This window comes from Bos javanicus, chromosome 14, assembly GCF_032452875.1.
Source record: "Bos javanicus breed banteng chromosome 14, ARS-OSU_banteng_1.0, whole genome shotgun sequence".
Taxonomy (NCBI): domain Eukaryota; kingdom Metazoa; phylum Chordata; class Mammalia; order Artiodactyla; family Bovidae; genus Bos; species Bos javanicus.
Window position 1 is genome coordinate 37547229 of NC_083881.1, and position 19264 is coordinate 37566492.

Here is a 19264-nt window from a genome sequence, read left to right on the forward strand (position 1 = left end):
TTCACTATGACTTGTTATAAAACTTAGCTAGTGCTTTTTAAAAATAGTGTCAAACCAAATTAGCTCTGGGCACCTGCTGGAGCTTATGTGTTTTCAGATAGACTTGTTTGCTGTCAGCCAAAAAAAAAATCAACCCAACAAAACCCTCCACCCACATGGTTTGTTATAAAACCTGACACTCCTAATGCTTTTCTAAGCTACTTCTCTTAGATCAAATCATTCAAAAAAAGTCATACAGAAAAAAGTCATTTGACACCTTGAAAGAATGGGGCAAATTATTTGTTGTTAGATATGGTCTCGGGGTCAGGTGACAAAAACTGGATGTTAAATGATGTGATGTATTAATCCCATTGTAAAAGGTTTTCTAATTCTTTAGGTGAAAAATTTCAACACTGATATTATAATATGGCTGGAACTTGAGGATTTACAGTTTCATGCTTAAAGCATCTCTGTTATTGTACTATTTATCCAGGACCTGCATGGATAGCTGTCAAGTGATTTGAACATTTTGTTTATTTATCAGACAGAGAGATATAGATGCTGGCTAAATGAACAATGGCAACAATTATAGCAAAAAAAAAAATGGCAAAAATCATTTCATGGAGGTTTTATATTAAAATGTCAATAGCTAAAGCTGTTAATTGCTCATAGAGGATGCTGAAATCTGGACCAACGCTGACAAATGAAAAACTCATTTCTGAATTCTGAGTACTCTGGGAGTATCTTAGACTTTGCAGACCTCGCCTAAACTCTCACCTCCACTGGCTCTCTGATTGCCGTTCAAAACTAATTCTACTTAGACAGACATTATACAGACATTTTATATGGTAGAAAGGCTTGGAGAAGAAGCCTGTCTTACCATCATCAGGTACATGTCAATGAATAAAATACAACTGACTTACTAGTGATTCATCCTGCCTTCCTGAATAATTTTGAATAATTGCTTTCCTAAATACTGCAGGTTCTCAAAATCATGTTAGTATCTTAGAAGTCCTGATGGGGTACTTGTAATAATAATAACATGGATAATGATGGTGCTTCCACTTACTAAATACCTGGTGTTGAAATAGATACTTTCTATGCATTTTTTATATACATGATAACAACTGTGTGAAACAGTTATTCTTACCCCAATTTTATAAATGGGGAAACTGAGCATCTTAGCATTAAAACATAGTTAAAATCAAGGGAATATTATTAATAGAATTTGAATCAAACAGCCTGACTTAAAACAGTGTCGTTTCCTTTATACAAGGAAGGGAAAAGGCAGAAGAGAATGTAAAAGAAGACATTCACTCCACGAAGTGACCCATAAAATAGCAAACTCACTACTCCCCTGCTTTGAAACCTGAGATACAAATATGATATAGAAACACATTCTTGCTTACTCTGAATGAGGAGACGCAGGTAAAAACTTGTAGAAAATTTCTAGGCACCCTTCTAAACAGGTGTGGTTTGAATTTACCCAGGATGGCAGAGTAGTAACAAAAGTGCCTTATTTGTTTGCCAATAGGACTGGTCAGATACAACCATAAAAATGTGTGAATTCTCTATTGACTAATCCACTTTGCCATAGAAATCTTAAACGTCTTTTTTATGAATGCTCACCAATCCTCCTTTCGTTGAACCTCAAACCCTATAGTTTTACTAAGGACCCGAGAGTCTCACAGATGCTTATACTAGAGCATTTGGTTTTGCTTAAATTATCATTGCAAAATCGGATTCAGTATTTCCTACAGCTATTTGAAATGAATCTAGATATACCAAATAAAGCAAAGTAACCTAAAAAAATTTATTGGTTTTGGACTTTTTTCTTTTTTCTTCTTTATGGAGAGAACTCAAGCTTTGTATAAATCTGTGTGTGTGTGCACCAGTGGCCAAATCAGAACATATGAGAAATTTGTTCAGCTTCATTTGCCACCACTTATTTATACAGCTGAGTCATGTGTTAAGTATTTGGAAGCATCTTTCATTGCTAAATTAGCCCTCAACTAATTGGCCTGGAGTTAAAAAAACAAAGATCCTATTATGATTTGTCTGGGGTTATGTAGCCTTGTCTAAAAATACCCTGTCTTGTTCTTATATTAAAACATTGTAAATATCATATAAAAACCAAATAGCAATGCTTTTATCTCATGATAAATGTAATCATGAGATATCCTTTAGCTGAAGTCTTTATTTCTGTCCCCAAGCTGTTATAAACATATTTTCTTACTGCCCCAAATTGCTTAGGTCATTTCTTTTTCTTACACAAGACCACCTGTGGGGAATTACCATCTCTTTGTGCATATTATCAAGAGGTACCTCACTGGCTGGACTAAGTCTGTAAAAGGTAGCCCTTCTCTGGGTCAGGCTGAGACAGCTGTGGGCTAAAAAATACAGTCACAACCTGAAAGGAGAGAGTCATTTTATTTGGTGGGAATGTTTAGGACTCCAAGCCTAGGAGACAGCATCTCAGTAGCTCTGAGAAAATTGCTCTAAGGAGGCAGAAGGAGAGGTCAGGCTCCCTTTGCAACAAAGGGAGCAGGCAGTCTGAACATCAAAGAGAATTTAGCACTGGAAGTATGGAAGATGCAAGCCTCTGGGCTCACTGAGCTCATTCCTTTCACGTGCACCTCAGCTCTCGGGGCCAACCCTGTTTCCTTGTCCACTCTTCTTGATTCCCCCAGCTCCTCAGCAATCACCTTGGCGGGTGGCAGCACCCCCTGAATTGTAGTTTTGGAAGCCCTCATTCACATTTGGAGGCTAGAAATCGCTGATGGCTGTGACATTTCTTGTTTATTAATACACAGGAGATATTTTCATCTCACATAGCTCTGTGCCAACTCTGTGTAGACTGGATTTCAGCCCCTTTCCTCAAGGAATTCATATCATAGTGGGTGAGAAAGAGGCTTGTGTCAGTGTCACAGTAGCAAACAGAAGGCATAGCCATTGAGTAAACTGAAGAGGACCCAATAGTGGTAAAGAATCCACCTGCCAGTGCAGGAGACACAGGTTTAATCCCTGGGTCGGGAAGATCCCCTGGAGAAGGAAATGGCAACCTGCTCCAGTATTTTTGCCTAGAGAATCCCAAGGACAGAGGAGCCTGGTAGGCTACAGTCCATGGGGTTGCCAAAGAGTCAGACATGACTCAGTGACTGCTGCTGCTGCTGCTACTGCTGCTAAGTCGCTTTAGTCGTGTCCGACTCTGTGCGACCCGATAGACCGCAGCCCACCAGGCTCCCCTGTCCCTGGGATTCTCCAGGCAAAAACACTGGAGTGGGTTGCCATTTCCTTATCCAATGACTCAGTGACTAAATGACAGCAACAACAATAATGAGATCTTTACAGGCCATGGGTAGGGTGCCTGTAAGGGAGAGTGCAGGGCTTCAGAAGGGTCCATGGAAGGAAGCAGTTACTGGAATCTAGAGAAAAAGAGACAGTCAGGGTTCCTGGATGGAGCTGAAATCTTAGATGGGTGATACAGGTAGGGACTAAATAGGTAGAGAGAATAAACATCTCATCTCACTCTACTTCTGTCCTCTGATCTCCTGATATTCCTCAACCAGACATCAGGAGGCAAGGAAGTTCACTGATGTGGTTCTTGTGGTTCTTAGAGGTCAGCAGAGACCAGGGTGGAGGAGAGGGGAGACTAGGTCTGGGCGGGGGGCATAGTCCATTTCTCTACCTCCCTGTGTATCCACTCTTGCCCTTCACTCAGGTAAGTGTTTGTGTCCCAACAGAGGAAACATTGTGCCATCAGATAATCATTGATTCGTATGTCATCAATTTGGTTGTACTCTCAGCTGAAAATGTTAGCAATCACCAGCGTTCTTCCTGTAAAATCATGAGGATGTGGGGGAGAAAGGGAAAAATAATATAAAGTATTGCTGCTATGTTTTCTATTAATATTAATACTTCTGTAGATTGCCACAAGAGTTAACTGGTAGCCATTATTGCTTTTGTTTAGGAGCCAATCCTGAACAAAAAGCCAATGCTTCCTCTGTTAACGTCTCACCCAGATAGTGTGCTTTTCCTAGTGAGGTGGTCCAAACCTTCATTCCCGTGGGATTTGCATCCTTGGATGTCTGTCTTAATTGAGTTGCTGCAATTTTTCATTGATCAAGGCTATTGGTCAGTTTTCCATTGACCAGAGTTCTAGGAGGTGCTCTAGTCTTTCACATAGAGTCCTTCATACCTCTGTTATATAGCAGCAATCCAATTTCCTCCTGGTAATTGGGATCAATTTCCCTGGCCAGTAGAGAAACCTTTTTCCTCTGTCAACTCAGCAGCATGAGAATTTCAGAAAGGTCAGAGGTCAACCTCAGGATTCATCAGAACAGTGACTGTGTTTCCCCTGGCCACTAAGATGTCTAAATCCACTGAGCTCAAAGTCACGTTGATAGGAAACAAAATTTCTTTGAGTTGCAAGGAAGATGAAAAAATTCACTAGATAACAGTGAGAGGGAGTACGTTTACCTTCTCCCTTTGGTTCCTGGACCCATGAACTCTGGCTCTGGAGGACATAGAACCATGTTGTAGAAACTGATTTAAGGCATATATTGTATTCTATAGGGTGGCATCCCAACCTCATAGTATTTCCCAGTGGTCTCTTAGTGCAGTAGATAATATTTAAACAGGCCATTTTATTGTTTTATCAAGCCAGTTACCTTTGGAGGGAAAGACCAATCAACTATATATACACACGACCCTTACTATTCTTTTTTTGCCTTAAAATATTTCCTCTGGATGGAGCATGTGAGTGGGACACCACTGGCAATAGTTAGAGCATTCTGTAAGTCCACATGGAGGGGCTGGAAAAAGCACTTTAGGCAGAGAAGACAAACGTATATCCAGAATATGAGTCTAAGGTGTGGGGACAAATTTCACCCCTTCCATCATGGAGGAAGGCCAGTGTAAGTCCAGGTGACTGGCTGGACCTCTGGGAAAGTCATTTTATGTGTTTAATTTGGGTGGGGGGAGATCATTTTATATCAGGAGTTTGGTGTTGGCTTCTACTGTTGGGACGCTGGACACTCAGCAGATATGGTAGCTGGATGAGCTTTGATAAGCTGATGCCTAGCCTTTATCCCTGTTACTGTGGCCACTATTTTTTTTTTAAGACTTTTTTGATGTGGATCATTTTTAAAGTCTTTATTGAGTTTGTTACAATATTACTTCTGTTTTTTGCTTTGATTTTTTGGCCAAAAGGCATGTAGGACCTTAGCTCCCTGACCAGGGATCCAACCCACACCCCTTCCACTGGAAGGCAAAGTCTTAACCACTGGACCACCAGGGAGGTCCCCCATAACCACTCTTTGCATGGACCCACTGAGCAAACACTGAAGAGGCTAAGGAAAGAGGCTACTGTCAGAAATTAAATAGGTCATTTTGTCTACCTGATTGAGAGCCTCCTTCAAAGTGATCCTTGTGGTGAATGTCTTCATACCTCATGTGCATTCTGAGTCCACTCACATATCTCTCCCCCACTCACCTTCACCATCCATTTCCCAATTTTGATTGCAAGTCTGTGACTAGCTAGCCAGCACTATTAGGTCTTGCCCATGAGTCAGTGTTGATCTAGATCTCAGTGGCTTTTCCTTTTTCACAAAGCAAACAACGCAACGCTTTTCTTGTGGGGAGGGTTTACACTAGCCACTGTTTTGCAGGGGTGACCTGAAAGGCATATGGTGGAGATTTATTTTTTAGCAGGACTAGGCATTTTTCTCCTCTCTTAACTGATCACAAGAAACTCCCAGTGACCCCTTGGGATTGGGGGGAGAGATGTCCTTTCCAGACATGCTGAGTCTGATTTGTATTGTAGAATTTCTAGTTGGTTTATTTGTGTACCGGGTTTTATTTGCAGCTCCTGAGTTCTTCATTTGCGGCATGTGAACTCTTAGTTGCAGCATGTGGGATCAAGTTCCCTGGGACCAAACCCAGGCCCCCTGCATTGGGAGCTTGGAGTCTTAGCCACTGGACCACCAGGGAAGTCCCTACAATTCTACAATTTCTAATTTATGATGGAATGCTGCTGTATATAGTCAACTTTGTAATTTGGTGGATCAGATAAACAACTAATTCATGATAGCTCAAAATTGCAATATCACTTGATGCTACGTGGTCTAGGCTTTCACCCTCTACCAGGGCTTGGGAATAAGCCAAGAGCTGCCTTTCAAATGAAGAGTCTTTATTGATAAAAGAGGGCATGGTTTGTTGAAGGCACATTTTTGTGGTACCAGCTGAAGGTATCTCCTCCAAATTCTCTTACGGGAGAGGTGCTGAGTCAGATTTTGAAGAATGACTTAATACTTATTGGTTGAGTAGACAAGCTATTGAACAGCATGTACATAGATAAGAAAAAGTGACATAACAGAGTACTAATGTAGGGGACTTCCCTGGTGGTCCAGTGGTTAAGAATCTGTCTTCCAATGCAGGGGATGCAGGTTTGATCCCTGGCCTGGGAACTACCATCTCACATGCCCCAGGGCAACTAAGCCTGCATACCACAACTAGATAACTCTTGTACTGCAGTGAAGATCCTGTGTGCCAAACTAAGACCCAACACAGCCACAGTAAATATTTTAAAAAACAGATGATGTGATACCTATCTAAGAGTTATAAAAAAAAGAATACTGCCCCACCGCAAAACACACGGAGCCGCGCGGCCCTCTTTGTGCGGGCATCAGGTGCACATCCAGGAGAGCGGGTCGCCGGCGTGCGCGTAAGCGCCGGGAACCCCAACCGCCGCCCCCTCTTGCCCGCCTGGCTCCCTTGGGATCTCCTCGGGCGCCCCCGGCTGGAGTCGGGGGAGGAAGGAATTCGGACACGTAACCGGCCTCCCGGGCCCTCTGGACTCCGCGTGGCCAGGGACCCGGGAACCGCTGCCCCAGCCCGCTGGCCTTCGAAAGATCCGCCTGGGCCAAAGGCAGGAGGGGCAACGCGCCCGGATTGGTGCAGTCGCTCTGCTGATCACTGTGGAAACCCAGGCGGAGGGGAACGCGGGAGGATGCGGAGCCCTGGGCTAGGGGGGGTGGGGGGGGAGCCGGAGGGGCGGGCAGAGGAGGCTTTGAGGCCCTGAGCTACCCGGGAGTTTTCTCTGGAGGCAAAAGTCCACTGCAAGCTGTGGGCGGGGAGGGAGGGGGTGGCAGTGGGGCGCGGACAGAGGGGACCGCTTGGGGGCACTTGGAAGCGGAGAAGAAAGGCAGGGATGGATACTCCGGAGCCGAGGCAAGGAGGTTGGGGGAGGGGATGTCGTGGAAGGAGGAGGAGGAGAAGACAAAAGCCTAAAGTGGACTGCACTCACCGCACCTGGTCAGCAGGCAGCATGGGGAAGTGGGGTAACCAGGGCGAGGGGGCCACCAAGCTTGAGCCGCCGATGCCTACCTTCCGCTGGGAGGAGATTCAGAAGCACAACCTGCGCACCCGACAGGTGGCTGGTCATCGATCGCAAGGTCTACAACATCACCAAATGGTCCAGCCGGCACCCGGGGGGCCAGCGGGTCATCGGGCACTACGCCGGGGGAAGATGCCACAGACGCCTTCCTGGCCTTCCACCGCAACCTCGATTTTGTGCGCAAGTTCATGAAGCCCCTATTGATTGGCGAGCTGGCCCCTGAGGAGCCCAGCCAGGACCACGGCAAGAATTCCCAGATCATCGAGGACTTCCAGGCCCTGAGGAAGACCGCTGAGGACATGAACCTGTTCAAGAGTAACCAGTTCTTCTTCCTTCTCCACCTGGCCCACATTATCGCCATGGAGAGCATCGCCTGGTTCACTATCTTCTACTTTGGCAATGGCTGGATTCCAACCGTCATTACGGCCGTCGTCCTTGCTACCTGTCAGGTCCAGGCTGGATGGCTGCAACACGATTACGGCCACCTCTCTGTTTACAAGAAGTCCATGTGGAACCATATCGTACAGAAGTTCATCATCAGTCACTTAAAGGGTGGCTCTGCCAACTGGTGGAACCATTGCCACTTCCAGCACCACGCCAAACCCAACGTCTTCAACAAGGATCTGGATGTGAACATGCTGCATGTGTGTGTCCTGGGCGAGTGGCAGCCCACTGAGTACGGCATGAAGAAGCTGAAATACCTACCTTACAACCACCAGCATGAGTACTTCTTCCTGATTGGGCCTCCGCTGCTCATCCCTTTGTACTTCCAGTACCATATGATCATGACCGTGATCGTTCTCAAGGACTGGGTAGACTTGGCCTGGGTCATCAGCTACTATACCCGTTTCTTTATCAGCTACATCCCTTTCTGTGGTGTCCTGGGAGCCATCCTTTTCCTCAACCTCATCAGGTTCCTGGAGAGCCATGGGTTTGTGTGGATCACACAGATGAATCACATCGTCATGGAGATTGACCGAGAGCCCTACCGCGACTGGTTCAGCAGCCAGCTGGCAGCCACCTACAACGTGGAGCAGTCCTTCTTCAACGACTGGTTCAGTGGGCACCTCAACTTCCAGATCGAGCACCATCTTTTCCCCACCATGCCCCGGCACAATCTGCCCAAGGTCGCCTCCCTGGTGAGGTCCCTGTGCGCCAAGCACGGCACTGAGTACCTGGAGAAGCTGCTGCTCTGGGCCCTGCAAGATATCATCGGGTCCTTGAGGAAGTCTGGGCAGCTGTGGCTGGATGCCTGCCTCCACAAATGAAGCTGCGGCCCTCGGGGAGCTCACGGGGACAGTGGGGGAGGAGCAGGTGGGAGTGGCGGCGAAGGGGAGGGTGGGGTTTTGTTCAAAGAGGCGTCAGGAGGCTGTGGCGCGTGGCTCACAGACTTCAGGCTTGGTCTTTCCTCTCTCGCTGTCTGGTTTCAAGGCTTTCACACTTCCCTCTGACACCCTCCCTCCCGGGCCCCGGCCAGTCAGCCCCACCTCCACCCTCTGTCCTTAAGCATCTGTCAGACCAGATGTGCACAGGTGCAGCCTATGAGCCCCCTGCAGCCTGGCCTCCAGGCCACACACCACCCTCTTTTTCTCCCTCACCGCTCTTGAGGTCCGCAGGGCTGGGTCCCACCCAGCAGGTGGGACAGCTCCGTGAGCCTGCAGGTCGGCCCCACCCCCTCAGATGGCCGCCCACCCTCTGCCCTTCTGTGAGTTGATGTGCTTGATTACCCGGGTCTCCTTCCCACCACCGGCTCAGTACTGGGGGCACCCCTCCAGGCCCCACATTCTCTTCAGATGTCCAGGGCCCTGGCCCTGATGCCAGGCTCCCTTTGGCTATGTTGCAGCCAGCTCAGGCCTCTGAGCCCAGGGAAACGTCCTGGCCCCACCAGAGCCCTCTGACCCAGGGCTCCAGCAGTTCCATCCCGCCACTTCCCAAGTCCAGAGCCTGTGACCTTGGATCCACAGAGGTGGGGCCACAGATGAGCTCAGCGGAAGCAATGGCCAGGCCTGTAGGTTCAGATGTTTGTTCTGGTTGGGAGACCCAAGATTCTAGAGGATTTGGACTCTCCCCTAGAGTGCTCCGTTACTGCCAGGCAGTGCCAGCCAGTCCCTGGCCACTTGGCTGGTGCGGACTTAGGCCCTACAGGCAGCAAGTGGGCACTGGAGCCCAGAAACCCGTCAGCCCCTCCCTATGTTGGGGCTGCCCGTGGGGGCATGCTCTTTCCTGGTCTATCACGCTCTTGTTTCTTTTACTCGTTTTTTAACCTTTTGCTACAGGATGCGTTCTGCTGGCGGTGGCAGTGGGACTGGGCCTTGGGAGGATCTGCCTGTTCCCACCCCCACCCCCTCTGCAGCCTCCCCAGGCCCCACAGTGGGCTGAGCTGGGCTCAGTCACTGAGACCTCTGTGGCCTGACTATCAGCAGACAGAAGGAAGGAGTTCCAGAGGAGGGTGACCCCGAGAAGCCGGGGACTTGGTGGTGGTGGGGGTACCCAATAGGACAAGGAGGGGTTGGGGCTGAAGGCCAGACAGCTGAGGGGACAGGAAAGTGAGAGGGTGGGGAACCTGGGAGCCACTGGGAGGATCCAGAGCTGCTGCATCTGGAAATTAACCCACTAACCCGTAGATAGCTCCAGGGGAGGGCAGGGCAGGGCAGGAGGGACCAGCTCTGGCTGGTGACGGACCGAGGGTTGCCATGGCAACGAGGGATCCAACCACCTGAAGCTGTCCCACTGAGAACACACTGGCCCAAAGAGCCACTGTCCCTCCCCTGAGACAGAATGGATCCATAGGGAACTGAACTTAATTTTTATCATGTTGCTTTCCCACCTCTACACTTTTGGAAATAAATGAAGTGATTTTATTCGCAAAAAAAAAAAGAATACTAATGTCATTGATATTCCTGGATTATGGGGTGAAGGCTATGTGCTCAGTGTCCGGGTCATGGGGGCCCACTGAACCCTGGTGGAGGAAGGTACTGAATTCTTTTAAGCGGATCAGATCAGATCAGTCGCTTAGTCGTCCGACTCTTTGCGACCCCATGAATCACAGCACGCCAGGCCTTCCTGTCCATCACCAACTCCCGGAGTTCACTGAGACTCACGTCCATCGAGTCAGTGATGCCATCCAGCCATCTCATCCTCTGTCGTCCCCTTCTCCTCTTGCCCCCAATCCCTCCCAGCATCAGAGTCTTTTCCAATGAGTCAACTCTTCGCATGAGGTGGCCAAAGTACTGGAGTTTCAGCTTTAGCATCATTCCTTCCAAAGAACACCCAGGGCTGATCTCCTTCAGAATGGACTGGTTGGATCTCCTTGCAGTCCAAGGGACTCTCAAGAGTCTTCTCCAACACCACAGTTCAAAAGCATCAATTCTTTGGCACTCAGCCTTCTGCACAGTCCAGCTCTCACATCCATACATGACCACAGGAAAAACCATAGCCTTGACTAGACGGACCTTTGTTGGCAAAGTAATGTCTCTGCTTTTGAATATACTATCTAGGTTGGTCATAACTTTCCTTCCAAGGGGTAAGCGTCTTATAATTTCATGGCTGCAATCACCATCTGCGGTGATTTTGGAGCCCAGAAAAATAAAGTCTGACACTGTTTCCACTGTTTCCCCATCTATTTCCCATGAAGGGGTGGGACCGGATGCCATGATCTTTGTTTTCTGAATGTTGAGCTTTAAGCCAACTTTTTCACTCTCCACTTTCACTTTCATCAAGAGGCTTTTGGGTTCCTCTTCACTTTCTGCCATAAGGGTGGTGTCATCTGCATATCTGAGGTTATTGATATTTCTCCCGGCAATCTTGATTCCAGCTTGTGTTTCTTCCAGTCCAGCGTTTCTCATGATGTACTCTGCATGTAAGTTAAATAAACAGGGTGACAATATACAGCCTTGACGAACTCCTTTCCTTATTTGGAACCAGTCTGTTGTTCCATGTCCAGTTCTAACTGTTGCTTCCTGACCTGCATACAAATTTCTCAAGAGGCAGATCAGGTGGTCTGGTATTCGCATCTCTTTCAGAATTTCCCACAGTTTATTGTGATCCACACAGTCAAAGGCTTTGGCATAGTCAATAAAGCAGAAATAGATGTTTTTCTGGAATTCTCTTGCTTTTTCCATGATCCAGCGGATGTTGGTAATTTGATGTCTGGTTCCTCTGCCTTTTCTAAAACCAGCTTGAACATCAGGAAGTTCACGGTTCACATATTGCTGAAGCCTGGCTTGGAGAATTTTGAGCATTACTTTACTAGTGTGTGAGATGAGTGCAATTGTGCGGTAGTTTGAGCATTCTTTGGCATTGCCTTTCTTTGGGATTGGCATGAAAACTGACCTTTTCCAGTCCTGTGGCCACTGCTAGGTTTTCCAAATGTGCTGGCATATTGAGTGCAGCACTTTCACAGCATCATCTTTCAGGATTTGAAATAGCTCAACTGGAATTCCATCACCTCCACTAGCTTTGTTCATAGTGATGCTTCCTAAGGCCCACTTGACTTCACATTCCAGGATGTCTGGCTCTAGGTCAGTGATCACACCATCGTGATTATCTGGGTTGTGAAGATCTTTTTGTACAGTTCTTCTGTGTATTCTTGCCATCTCTTCTTAATATCCTCTGCTTCTTTTAGGTCCATACTATTTCTGTCCTTTATCGAGCCCGTCTTTACATGAAATGTTCCTTTGGTATCTCTGATTTTCTTGAAGAGATCCCTAGTCTTTCCCATTCTGTTGTTTTCCTCTATTTCTTTGCATTGATCGCTGAGGAAAGCTTTCTTATCTCTTCTTGCTATTCTTTGGAACTCTGCATTCAGATATTTATATCTTTCCTTTTCTCCTTTGCTTTTCACTTCTCTTCTTTTCACAGCTATTTGTAAGGCCTCCCCAGACAGCCATTTTGCTTTTTTGCATTTCTTTTCCATGGGGATGGTCTTGATCCCTGTCTCCTGTACAATGTCATGAACCTCATTCCATAGTTCATCAGGCACTCTATTAGATCTAGGCCCTTAAATCTATTTCTCACTTCCACTGTATAATCATAAGGGATTTGATTTAGGTCATACCTGAATAGTCTAGTGGTTTTCCCTACTTTCTTCAGTTTCAGTCTGAATTTGGCAATAAGGAGTTCATGGTCTGAGCCACAGTCAGCTCCTGGTCTTGTTTTTGCACTGTATAGAGCTTCTCCATCTTTGACTGCAAAGAATATAATCAATCTGATTTCGGTGTTGACCATCTGGTGATGTCCATGTATAGAGTCTTCTCTTGTGTTGTTGGAAGAGGGTGTTTGTTGTGACCAGTGCATTTTCTTGGCAAAAACTCGATTAGTCTTTGCCCTGCTTCATTCCGTATTCCAAGGCCACATTTGCCTGTTACTCCAGGTGTTTCTTGAGAGGAGTTGTCTTATATCTTTAGGAAATGGGCTACTCTTTGTATCTCTTCTGGTGCCTTGGACAGCCCCTTTCAATAATTTTTCATGCAGATTGTTTTGGCTTGGAGTTTTAATTGAAAATATGGTTAGTCACATATTGTATCACTTATATTTAATATTTATTTTTATTTTATTTATTTGGAGGTGCTGGGTTTTAGTTACAACATGTACCAATGAAAAGATCCATGCAGGATCTTTAGTTGTGGCATGTGGGATATAGTTCCCTGACCAGGGATTGAACCTGGGCCGCTTGCGTTGGAAGCGCAGAGTCTTAGCCACTGGACCACAGGGAAGTCTCCACATGTTTTGTCACTTGTTATAGTAAGTTCACAACTTTTTCTTTCTACTAGGCTTCTCTCTCTCTCCCCCTCCTACCTGCCCCCCATCCCTTCATGTAAATGAGACTGCATGGGGGCACTTAAATGGGAATTAGCTCTAATTCTGCTACTGGATTCTCAACATTATAATTTCTAATCTATTTGCCAAGTTCTTTGCCAAGTAACTTCCAAAGAAAAAAAGGTTTCACCTCCTCACTTCTATGAGTAAGACACTAATGCAAATACATCCCATCTGTTAACCTTTTTGTATACCCTTACTACATGTAGAAGTATTTTGCCTAAGCTACATGAAATATTCTATGGATAATGAGCCTTGTGTTTTCATAAGTGCATAGTGTCTTTAAAACATGAATGAATCCATTGCTAAAATATTTATAGTTTAGTCAACAAACACAGACTTGAAGAGTGATCAGTTGTGGTAACAGACATCCAAATCTTGGAAATATTTTGAGGAATACATTACCTTACGTGGTAGATACCTTCAGTCCTGAAACACTGCTTCCATATTTGGAAATTAAAACCTTTGTTGTTCTGTGACAGGAATGGGGCACAGCACCAGTGAAAAGTGCCATCTGGACCAGGACTCCAGGAGGGAGGGAACAGGGAACAAATGGCAGATCAAAAGTTTGGATCAGAAACTCATGCAGCATTTAGAGTAGGTCTGAGCACAGTGTGCCTTTGATTTCAAAGACTGCTCCGTGCCTGGATAAGTTTTGTAGACTGCGGAACATGGCAAAAGTTGGTCCTGAGGGAAGGCACGGAACACTGGGTGACAGACGGCAAAGATCAAGTTCGCAAAGGAAGCTTGAAGGAAGCATTAACCAGTATATCAGGATCTGAACTCCATTCAGTAAGCGTTCTGAAAACATGCTGATGACACTCAGCCACTGAGCAGGGTTTCTGCGGCATTGGAGTTGAGCCTCTGGAGGGCTGGGGGTTGATAATGTTGTCTGTCAGTAAGAAAGAAGTGGAGAAACTTTTTATTGATTGATTTTTATTGAGGCATAGTTGACTCGCAATATTGTATAAATTTCAGGTGTATAATGTAATGATTTGTTTACAGTGTTTAAAGGTTATACTCCATCTATAGTTAGGATAAAGTATTGACTATATTCCATGTGTTCTGTGATATATCCTTGAAAGTGAAAGTGTAAGTCACTCAGTCGCGTCCAACTCTTTTGAGACCCCGTGGACTACAGTCAGCCAGGCTCCTCTGTCCATGGAATTCTCCAGGCAAGAATACTGGAGTGGGTTGTCCTTTCCTTTTCCAGGGATCTTCCCGACCCGGGGATCGAACCCCAGTCTCCCACATTGCAGGCAGATTCTTTACTGCTGAGCCACCAGAGAAGCCCCTACGATATATCCATGGAGCTTATTTTATACCTAATAGTTTGTGCCTCTTAATCCCCTATCCCTCTATTGCCTCTCCCCACTTCCCTGTCCTCATTGGTGACCACTAGTTTGTCCTCTGTATCTGCAAGTTGTGGACATTGGTTCAACCCATCTATTCTGAGGATTTTTATCTTTTCTGGAAATCTTTTTTTCTCATTTCTATTTCTTCTCTCTATTCTTTTTTTGAAATTCCTATTAGGCAAATGTTGAAACCTTTGAATTTTTTTTCCCACCCATATTCACCTTTTTATCTGTCCTTTCTGAGCTGTGTTCTAGGAGGATCCTTAGTTGTATCTTCTAGTTAAGTAATCATCTTTTAGTTATATCTTTTCTGTTACTTGGCACATTTATTGAGTTTTTCAGACTTTTTCAATAATTACAACCTTCCTTTCAAAGATCCCTAGCTGTTTAGAATATGTTTCTATTAAAACGGACATTATCTTCTTATTCCTCTTAGGATGTTAATCATATGTAATGTGCTCAGTTGTGTCCAACTCTCTGTGACCCCACGGACTAAAGCCCACCAGGCTTCTCTGTCCATGGAATTTTTCAGGCAAGAATACTGGAGTGGGTTGCCATTTCTTACTCAAGGGAATCTTTCCAATCCAGGGATCAAACCTTTGTCTATGGCCTCTCCAGCATTGGCAGGCAGATTCTTTATCACTGTTGTACCTGGAAAGCCCCATATGTACCATACATACTTTTTAAAAAAAATCTCATTTTTAAACTTTGTTTCTTTGGATATTAGTTTATCCATATGATGATTATGGTCCCTTTCATTCAGAAGATGATGTCTTCCCAACCCAGGGATTGAACCTGGATCTCCTGCATCTCTTGCATTGGCAGGTGAATTCTTACCATTGAGTCTCACTAAGGTTTTAAAGAGTTACTTTTCCTTAAATATTTGCTGGGTTTGGGGACTTCCCTGGTAGTCAAGCAGTTAAGACTTCATGCTCCTTAATGCAAGGGGCACAGTTCCATCCCTGCTTGGGGAAGGTGTCACATGCCACATGATGTAGTCCAAAAGAGAAAAAAGAAAACCAAATTGCTGGGTTTGCATGATTATATGGGATCTGGGCTCCTAGGTTAGTCGGTCTCATGCTATATGTGATTACCTGGCTTGGCTCTAGAATTCCAGGCAGCAATGTGGCTGCCTCAGTTATGGAGGCTTCCCCTTTCTTCTGGGTGGCAGTGAATTCTGTCCCAAGCCCTGACCACCAGGAGGGACATCTTCCTGGTTGTGCATGGCTTCTGTCTAGGGACACAAACCTCTCCGGATCCTGCATGGCACAAGGAGAAGATCCCCTTGGATCTTGCGTCAGTCAGTCATCCTGGTGGTTGACCCTGGATCCTCTCTTTTCATCTATTTTCTCTCAGCTTGAAGCCCAAGCTGAGATACTCTCACACTCTTCATCAGTTCTCTCTTTTGTGTGTTTTGGCCATTATTTCTTCCTTCAATATAAACTCCTCTGCCTTTAATATTTTAGGAACTTTATTACAATTTCTGATCTATTGGGGGCACCAAGTCTTCTTTTCTTGTGCTGTTTTCAATTTAAAATATTTTCTTACTATTTATGGGGATTTGAGATGAGAGAAGCATGTTCTTACTTTGCAATCTTGATCTGATTACCTCCTGGTCTATTACAAAGCAGCCTAGTCCAGTTTAAAGAAAGTACATCAGTGTATCTGGCAAGTAACATTTATTCCTATGACTGAATTCTACTGGAAATTTACACTGTGAGTTTGTTAAATATATCAACATTTATTAATTTCCTGTTTGTGAATGCCTATTTTGGCCCTCTCAAAAAATCCTGATATATATCAGTTCTAAGATAGTAAAATAGAGGCTTAGAGGGGTGAAATCATTTATCCAACAGATAGCCAGAGACAGAGCCAGAATTCATGCCTATGTCTTGCTATAACAACAGCTTCCTTCAATTAAAGACAAAAGGTAATGATAATGCACAATGTCCTCACTATGGGATACCAAAAACCACAGCATTCACTGGAGTGGGTTCTTCTAGAAATCCTGAAGTCAGGAATCACTGATTATTGTGGATAATTTGTCAGCAAATCACTGAGCTGACAGCACTTTTCAATTTCATTTCGTTGCCTTTGTCAATAAGATTATTCTTAGAGGAATTTGTGAACTGTTAGTGCTGTCTCAGTGGGCAGCACACAGAAATGGTGTGTGCATATTGGTAAACATCTCTGCAGGGTTGGCAAGTTAGAGGTGTTATTTTGCATTGATTTTTTTCCCTTGCTTTCAGCCGAGGTTTATTTTCATATAAGCAGTAATTACAGAAAACGAGTGCCTGTGAAGGTAAACGTAGTTATGCTGGTTAAAGAGCATTGTATGTATTATGTGGCATGCTGTAATTATTGAAGTTATTTCACAGGAAACAAGGCTTTCTCAGCAATTGTGATACATGGGGTTCAGATCAATATTGGCAGAGATTATAGACAGTTTAAGCTTTTGTAAAGTCTGTGTTCTGTTGTTCAAGAAGCATTTTTGGAGAATCTGTCATAATAAACATTTGGAAAATGAAGATAGATACAGAAATAAAAACACTTTGTTTTTTTAGCTGAGAAGGTTTAAATACACAAGTGCCAGAGGACTTAAAACTAAAAATATTGTCAGAATGCAACGGGGTCCATCAGAGAAGGTGGGGAGTATGGAGCTGGGTCAGCAATGGTGTTCCATCCCTGTTGAACAGCATTCTTTGCTGTTTGATTTCCTTGATATGTTGTTGCTGTTATTCAGTCATTAAATCAGTCTGACTTTTTGCAACCCCATGGATTGAAGCACTCCAGTTTCCTCTGCCATCCATTATCTCCCAGAGATTGTTCAACTTCAGGTCCATTGAGTCAGTGATGCTCTCTAACCATCTCATTTTCTGTCAACTCTTTCTCCTTCTGCTTTCAGTCTTTCTCAGAATCAGGGTCTTTTCTAATGAGTCTGCTCTTCACATCAGGTGGCCAAAAGATTGGAGCTTCAGCATTAGTCCTTCCAGTGAAAATTCAGGGTTGATTTCCTTTAGGATTGACTGGTTCGATCTCCTTTCTGTCCAAGGGAGACAAGCACCACAGCACCACAATTTGAGACCACCAGGTCTTTCATCCTCAGCCTTCTTTACAGTCCAGCTCTCACATACGTACATGACTACAGGAAAAACCATAGCTTTGAGTATATGGACCTTTGTTGGTAAAGTGATGTCTCTGCTTTTTAATATGCTGTCTAGGTTTGTCATAGCTTTGCTTCCAAGGAGCGAACGTCTTTTAATTTCATGGTTCCACTCACCATCCTCAGTGATTTTGGAGCCCAAGAAAGTATGATCTGTCACTGCTTCCACTTTTTTCCCATTTATTTGCCATGAAATGATGGGACCAGACGCCATGATCTTAGTATTTTTGAATGTTGAGTTTTAAGCCAGCTTTTTTTTTGCTTCTTAATGCTTCTTGATGCTCTTTAGTTCCTTTTCACTTTCTACCACTAGAGTGGTATCATCTGCATATCTGAGGTTATTGATATTTCTCCGGCAGTCTTGATTCCAGCTTGTGATCCACCCAGCCTGGGCTTGGACATGATGTACTTTGCATAGAAGTTAAATAAGCAGGGTGACAAAATACAACCGTGTTGTACTCCTTTCCCAATTTTGAACCAGTCAGTTGTTCCATGTCTGATTCTAACTGTTGCTTTGTGACCCGCATACAGGTTTATCAGGAGACAGGTAAGGTGGTCTGGTATTCCCACATCTTAAAGAATTTCCTCAGTTTGTTAATGTGATCCATACAGTCAAAGGCTTTAGCATAGTCAATGAAGCAGAAATAGATGTTTTTCTAGAATTGCCTTGCTTTCTCTGTGATCCAACTAATGTTGGTAATTTGATCTCTGGTTCTTTGCATTTTAAAAAATCCAGCTTGTACATTTATCTGTAAGTTCTTGGTTCGTGTACTGCTGAAGCCTAGCTTAAAGGATTTTGAGTATAACCTTGGTTGCATGTGAAATGAGTGCCCTTGTATGGTAGTTATCCTGATGCTGGAAAAGATTGAAGGCAGGAAGAGAAGGGGACGACAGAGGATGAGATGGTTGCATGGCATCACTGACTTGATGGACATGAATTTGAGCAAGTTCTGGGAGTTGGTAATAGACAGGGAAGCCTGGTGTGCTTTAGTCCATGGGATTGCAAAGAGTCAGACATGACTGAGTGACTGAACTGTATGGTAGTTGAAACACTCTTTGGCATTGCCCTTCTTTTGGATTAGAATGAAAACTGACCTTTTCCAGTCCTATGGCTGCTGCTAGTTTACCAAATTTGCTGGCATATTGAATGCAGCACTTTAACAGCATCATCTTTTAGGGTTTTAAATAGCTCAGCTGGAATTCCATCACTTCTGCTAACTTTTTAGTAATGTTTCCTAAGGCCCACTTGACTTCACACTTCAGGATGTCTGGCTCTAGGTGAGTGACCAGACCATCATGGTTATCTTGGTCATTAAGACCTTTTTTGTGTACTTCTGTATATTCTTGCCACCTCTTCTAAATCTCTTCTGCCTCTGTTAGGTCCTACTGTTCCTGTCCTTTATCATGCCCATCTTTGAATGAAATATTCCCTTGATATCTCCAATTTTCTTGAAGAGATCACTAGTCTTTCCTGTTCTATTGTTTTCTTCTATTTCTTTAAATTGTTCACTTAAGAAGGCCGCCTTATCTCTCCTTGTTGTTCTCTGGAATTCT

The 19264-nt window shown here is 44.7% G+C and overlaps 1 long non-coding RNA gene and 1 pseudogene across 1 annotated transcript in view; both read left to right on the plus strand.

Annotated features, from left to right (window-relative positions):
* Nucleotides 1-19264, plus strand: part of LOC133260545 (uncharacterized) — a 128311-nt gene that overhangs the window by 16558 nt on the left and 92489 nt on the right. The gene's annotated exons all lie outside the window — the stretch shown is intronic.
* LOC133260544 (acyl-CoA 6-desaturase-like) lies at nucleotides 7116-8675 on the plus strand (annotated as a pseudogene).